We start from the raw sequence: 7111 nt of genomic DNA, 5'->3' as shown, positions 1-7111 counted from the left end.
ACAATTTTTAATTTCTAATTCTGTAAAATCCTCATTACCAAGTGCATGATGAGAATCTTCGTTGACATGAGGGATGTTACCTACTATTATCTACCCCAGCAGGGTTATTTAGTTTCATAAAGTGCTTCACAAGCAGATCAAAATCAGATATATTTTCATGCTTAGTGAATGGGTCCTTCAATAATTTCATTTTTTTTTTTTTTTTTTTTGCCCGGAGCATTTTGGATCCACGAACGTAGATGGCAGCAGCACACGACCGTCAAGGCCCTATATAAACATAGGGCCTTGACCTTGACGACCATCTGACGACCGTCAGAGTTATCAATAGACATTCTATTAATAACTCTGACGACCGTGTTGCTCTAGTCTAAATATAAGGAAGGTTACTCCGCTCGAATTTTGGGTAAATTTTGTGATTAGAACTCTACTCCATAGAGCTAGAGGTGGATACATTAATCCACCTCTATACCACTCCACAACATGATGACTTGTCACTTTAACGTTGTGACGTTGCTGAATTGAAGCTCCAGGCGACTCCATAATACGGTATACCGTACTTTCTAAAATTGATCGTCCGGACACACAACCTGTCCGGACACACAACAACTGGGTATACTCCGTAGCTAGGCGTAGTCATAGATCTAAAGTTAGATCCAACGAACGTAGAGGGCAGCAACACACAAGCGGGCAGCAACCATAGAGATGTATACGCGTAGTTAGTATACATCTCTATGGCAGCAACCAAGCCCCCGAAGCTACCGCCATTTTGTTTAATCCATTAGAAGCTAAAATAAGCCCTCATTAATATTAATTTCGTACGATGCTCCCTCGTCGACTGTGGTTTTGTACGTGTATTAGACAATACGCACATCAGCGCAATGACAAAGGTCAACTTGGCAAATTCATTAATGTATTCATTTTGTTACGCGCTCGTGACGCGAAGGATTCAGCGAATCAAGCAAGCGCAAATCTGAGACGATACATTGCGCTCAATAAAGTATCGATATCACAATCGATATCACTTAAAAACAAAGCATATTGTTTGTATTGTGTCTTATAGGCCTATAAAGGGAAGATGAAAAGAGTAGTATTCAAGTCGTGATTAGTTAAAGAGGTCTCATGTGCTTTTGCCATCCCCAAATTGTCACATGTTAAGATATACAGCAATCTTAGTTTTTAACAAATGTGAAGAATCAATATTAATTAATCAATATTAGGGGGGCCTACATTATACAAGCTCTGCTTTTCAGTTGGCCCTCCCTCCCTTTCAATCATTTATATTTCGATTTGATCATTGTCTATTGTAATTTTATAATGTTGTCAATTTTTGTATGTACTTCAATTGTGATTATATGTTACTTTGTCAATTGTATCATAATTGTAAATATGAAATTGAAAGTGGAAAATAAAATAATTTAATTGAATCTAGACTCTACATAGTCGGCAGAGGCCGCCGAACGGATCAAAGGGGGCTGTTGCACTGACCCAAAAGTCTTTTTTTTTTCTAGGGGGGGGGGGCGGGTGGGGGCAGAACATGGTTATTACAATTTGATGGTAATTTTCACTGGTTGAGTATGGTTATTGAAAAAAAATAACTGTCACCACTAATAGAGTACATTTCTTGTTACAAATTTCGAGAAGCAAAAAAAAAATCTTTTGTTCAAGGTATAATACGTAAGGGGCCGGCCCCCTCATGGATCCCCGTGCCTGTTTTCTTCATCTGGCGTCCGTTTCATAATGAATTACAGCTATTTAAACATCTCTGTTATTGTGATTACCGTGGTAACCTAGATTATGATTGGTTATAGCAGTTAACATCGTAGTTAACTACGATGGTAACGGGTATAACCAATCACAATTACCATACTTGTAACTCATGATGAAACGGGCCCCAGTTTATCATGTTTAATACGTTTCCTGTCCCCTCTATTCTCCAGCATTTCTTGCTCTGTTTTTACATTTAATAATTTTCCCACTCACGTTATTTTGGTGCCGCCTTTCTCCTACACATATTTCCTTCTTCTTTTCCCACTTGTTATCTGTCTCCTGGTTTTCATAAATCTCGTCTTATTTCTCTTCCACCCCTTTGTTCCTACTTCCCACCATTCGTGCTCTCTTACCCCCCCCCCCCCCCTCTAAATTATCTCTTCATATGTGCCCCTCCATTTCTTTCTCATCTCTTTTCAACCCCCTTCTCATCACTCTTTCTCTCTCTCGATCTCCATCTCATTTGAATTTTGCCAAATTTTGACAAATACTATATGAATACAAATGAAAGACATGAAGGCATTTTCTGGTTAGTTGTGAATTTTATTAATAGCCAGAAAAAATATCACATTATCAGAGGATTTAGCCTTACTTTTTTTCTTAAGCGTATGTTAATACTTTGAATCGAACGAAAATGTTTTTTGTATGCAGGGGCAGCGATCCTGGGGGGCACAGTTCCCCCTACTTTTTGAAGCACTGAAAAGTGCCTTTAATTTTATGTAAGAAAAATGCCCCCTCACGAACGTGTACTGTGTCCCTTTCACCTGACGAGGACCTGTTTTAGGTGTTACCAAGTGCTCTTCCTTGTATGCAAATTTTTACCAAAAAATGCCCCCGAACGTGTTCTGTGCCCTTTCATCTGAGGGCCCGTTTTAAGTGTTAAAAAGTGCCCCCTCGCCTTCTTGTAAGTGCCCTTTCTCGAATAACTGCCCCCTTTTACCCAAGAAAAGTGATCCTAAATAATTTGTTCTGTGCCCCTTTCACCTGAGAAGGACCCGTTTATGGTCACCATGTTTGTATGTTTATAGCTTCTCCTTTTGCAACCAGTTTTAATGAAAATCGACAGGAAATTTCATACTTCATGAATTTGGGGTTGTGATGATAATAAAATTAAAAAAATTGGACTTGAAAAAAAAACACCTTTTCCATCTTTATCAAGTGCTTCCTAAGCTAAGTCACTCTTCAATTTGTTGGATTTCTTGAATGAAAACATCTGTTACACCAGTCCTGCAGATTGAAAAAATAGAGAAAGAAAATCAATGAATTTAAATTAAAATTGTCATGATTTGTAAAACATAAATGTTTTAAGAAAAGTAAGACTATACATACCGGTATATAAATTTCTTCATCACATAACATAGGAAATCTTACTTCTACTAATTATAAACTTGTACTTCTACAAAGCATATCACTTAAACCTGTTCTATGCAGTTTGCATACCACTCTCCATTATAACTACATGTACTCTATAAAAAAATGTCAGAGATTTCCCATAAATATGAATATATGAATTAACATATATAAATTATATATAATAGTCAGAATTAAAGATGATATGTTTTGTTGCACAGAATATTTTGATCTGCGAATAAAAACGACACCTAACTATAAACTAAAAACAGAATTGAAATGTTTTTTTCAAAGGCAGGTCTATTTGTTGCCTAAAAATATTGTGAAAACCCCCCATTATAAAAAATAATCACTTATTAACTCACTCATATAACTGCTGCAGGTTGTATTTCTCTTTGTGGTCCTATCACTGTTCTATTAGGCCTACTTCACCGATTGTTTATCATCATCAATCACCTCCATGGAAATTGTAGAGCTGCATCATCCTATTGGACAAAATGTAAAATAATAAGATTTTAAAAAAATTGTAAATCTACAAATATGAAATATGAATATCACACTAAAGAATGAATAAAATGAATTTTATAAAATATAAAACATGAAAAATAAATATTGCTTTGTTTATAAACAAATAAAATTGTAAATCTACAAATATGAAATATGAATATCACACTAAAGAATGAATAAAATGAATTTTATAAAATATAAAACATGAAAAATAAATATTGCTTTGTTTATAAACAAATAGGAAATAAAAAGGCCATTTAAATAATAGTAGATCAAGGACATGACCTCATTCTATAAATTTGCCCAAGGTCCATAACTTTTGGCATTGGTTCTATTTTAGACTCGAGAGCCTGTATATATAAGAAGTGTATATTCAGTATAGATCCTACCTCTTAGCAGTGGCTCAGGTTATTTTTATTTAATGTAAACATGGTTAACATTAATTTCAATGCATGTAATGTATCTGTAATTTTTTATGGGTTAGTTTAAGTTTTATACCTGGATGAGAATCTGCAAAATGATACATGCACTTATGATCATAGGTACCGGGTAGACCTCTACTGTTTTTCTTGTTCTTCAAACTCAACCTGTTTGTGAAAGAAAAGAGAGAACAATAAGTGTCAAGTGATCTCTTCATGGCCGTATGTACACTGTTAAAAAAAAACCTGATTTTACAGGGAAAAAAAACAAGATTTTGCAGAAAGCCATAACAGAATCATTCTGTAAATTCATAAAACAGGAAGTTTTCTACAGAACAGGTCTGTTTAAAAAGAGGAAAATGGTGTTTTATTTAAGGAAAGTTGTAAGGTTCCATACACCAAATACCAATTTCCTGTAATTTTACATGATATAATGTAAGATTATGCAATCTGGTAAAATTACAGGTGTTCTCGAGACTCTGCTGCAGGAACTTCTTTTATTTTAAGAATAAATTTTCTAACAGTAACAGTGTAGGGGGAGGGGTTTGGGTGGGAGCTGAAATGTGAAAACCTTCATAAAAAAAAAGAATTGCATGAAATCCTTCAATTTTACTTTAGAAAATGCAAAAAACAGCCCTAGGCAATATTGGTCGCTTCGGGCCCTCACTTTCTGAATTTCAGGTTTCTCTAATTTTTTTTCACATGTCTGCCCCCCCCCCCCAAAAAAAAAATGTGCATCCTTTTATTCCGAATCTTAATTCATTTGATTTTAACAACATAGTTTCATAATCTCATGCACTAGGTCTAGATCTATTTGTAAGAAAGTATACTATAGGCCTAGATCTAGTCCAACCAGAATCAGTGCTGCGTGACAGCATTCATGTATCTACATAAGGTCTAGATCTAGACTATCGATAGAATCTCGATCTATCTAGACCTAAAATGTAAAGCTAACCCTTCGGTGACTTTACTTAGATGTATATCGATTTAGAAATTTTTGATGTCTGACTTTTATTCCTGGCTAAACCTTCATTGCCATTATTGACCGAGAGTAGATCTATCATCTCTAGATCTAGTCCTTGGTCCACCGACAGTCATACTTCATACATGTAAATGTAGTCGTTTAGGCCCAGACTTGCCCCGGGGACCTCGACACGACGTACGTGTTCGGGCTGCCGCAGTAAGGCCCAGACCTACATCTAGGCCTAAAATTAAAGACCTAGATCCTAAGCCCTGGGGGTACGTGTCGAGGGTTGGGAAAGTATAAGTTAGAACTTAGATGACTAGATTTGAATTAGGTAGGCCCAGATCTACGTACAAGTATCGATGGATAAAAGAAAAGTAACATAAACTGATAAAGTAAACTTAAGAAGCAAGACTAGGCTCTGTTAACCATGTTAGAAATTAGATCTTGATCTATTGATAATAAGAGTAAGACAAACATGCAGAGCAGCATGTTATTTCTAATACCGAGTCTAACTATATAAATAACAATAAAAATTAAAATGGGTGGGGGCTAAATGCAGAAGCTAGAAGCCTGAAGTTATGCAAAATAAATTTGATATCTGAAACTGACGAGAATCTAGTGAGGATTGACACAATGTCAATGATGACAGGCATATCTTCTTCCACACTCCGCTTCACAGTATTCCTGACTGAGTCTCGATCTACTGAAGATAGATGCAGATCTCCCTCTAGATCTAACGTTATACAGTGTACAAAAAGAAGCTTCATTCTTCTTGTTTTAATCAATCGACGAATCGTGGGCTCCCGGCCCGATTTTCTCTCGATGCCCAGCCGGCTAGGAGCCCGTACAAAATACATGTGGTTGACACAGCGGCATAACCACTGAAAAGCAACATACAGGCTGCACTGGGCCGGGCGACGATGACAATCTAACTTCAATTTCAAAGACCAAATTCTGCTTTTCTTTAACAGAAGAATGATAGCAAACTCTCTAATTAGTTAAAGAAATAACCTAAGATCACAAAATACAGTGTGAAATGTGTAAATAGTCCACTGAATTCATGTGGTTATATCAATTAATACGTACTCACCGGAGTGTTCGTAGGTCCATTTTTGTGTGGAAAGAAAAGTTTCATAATGAATAAATTAGATGACGTAATGAGGTCAAATGAATAATTAATTCTGTAACACGATACCACTAGTATCGATGACAAAGAATCGGGGAAATCGCGTATTAATGACGCTCTTAGCCAATGAAAAGGCCGGATTATGAATATCTTCATGCTCATGAATGTCAATGAGGGCTTATTTTTGTCTTCAAATGATCGCGGTAGGCGGAGCCTAATCTCATTTGTTTTGTGCTGAACGCGCACGCAGCTTTCGGTCTAGTAATATATTATAAGGTCTTTGGCAGCAACACACAAGCGTGTTGCTATTAGGAAGGTCCACTCGATACGCGCATACAAATGAAGTGCGCGAACAATTTGGTAGTCATGCCAACGAAACCATGATCAGATACAATACACTCACGGAGTGACAGCAAAATAGAGGTAAACTAATAGATTATGACAATAGTAGATTAAAACAATGAAAACAAAAAATACATAAAAAATTGAATAATAATGTACCACATTCTTAAAATAATATATCACTTAATTATTGTCACAATTTTTCTGTACATCTTCAGTAAAACAGGATTAAATTCTGTCATAAATAAACCAGTCTGCTAATTTCACCCGGATTTAGCCAAGTCATTTTGTGACCACCGAAAACCTCTCAGAGCACTTTTTTAGTAGATTGTAGAGTTGATTTATTTTCATTTCCTCTTTATCATTATTTTTGCTTGAAATGTTTTTACATCAAATATCATGCTTAAAAATATGAAATACTTGTTCCTGTATTTTTCATAAAATATTACATGGTGGTGACAACAGTTTTATGACTTTGCATATCAATATGATAACAAGTATACGTGAGGTTGATACGTCTTCATCTAAATTTCGCTGCACCATAATGCGCCTACACAATCCAGCACCGCCTCTTGAGTATACAAGCGCCATGGCTGGCATGACCTCGCCGGCGCCCCGGGCCGGTCGGTGCTG

General features: G+C 36.2%; 1 long non-coding RNA gene across 2 annotated transcripts; it reads right to left on the bottom strand.

Annotated features, from left to right (window-relative positions):
• Positions 1 to 210: 210 nt before the first annotated feature.
• LOC135153261 (uncharacterized) lies at positions 211 to 6387 on the bottom strand. 2 transcript variants are annotated; one of them, XR_010292727.1, is made up of 4 exons: positions 6097 to 6387; positions 4123 to 4211; positions 3483 to 3602; positions 211 to 2994 (listed from the first exon to the last, which is right to left on the bottom strand). It is a non-coding gene; the product is annotated as an uncharacterized LOC135153261 (long non-coding RNA). The 2 variants fall into 2 exon arrangements; XR_010292726.1 differs by having other exon boundaries at positions 6101 to 6387.
• Between the last annotated feature and the right edge of the window lie 724 nt (positions 6388 to 7111).

The sequence above is a fragment of the Lytechinus pictus genome, chromosome 2 (assembly GCF_037042905.1).
Source record: "Lytechinus pictus isolate F3 Inbred chromosome 2, Lp3.0, whole genome shotgun sequence".
Classification (NCBI taxonomy): Eukaryota; Metazoa; Echinodermata; class Echinoidea; order Temnopleuroida; family Toxopneustidae; genus Lytechinus; species Lytechinus pictus.
The sequence above is the reverse complement of the archived record's forward strand: the minus strand, read 5'-3'. Positions and strand labels throughout refer to the sequence as shown.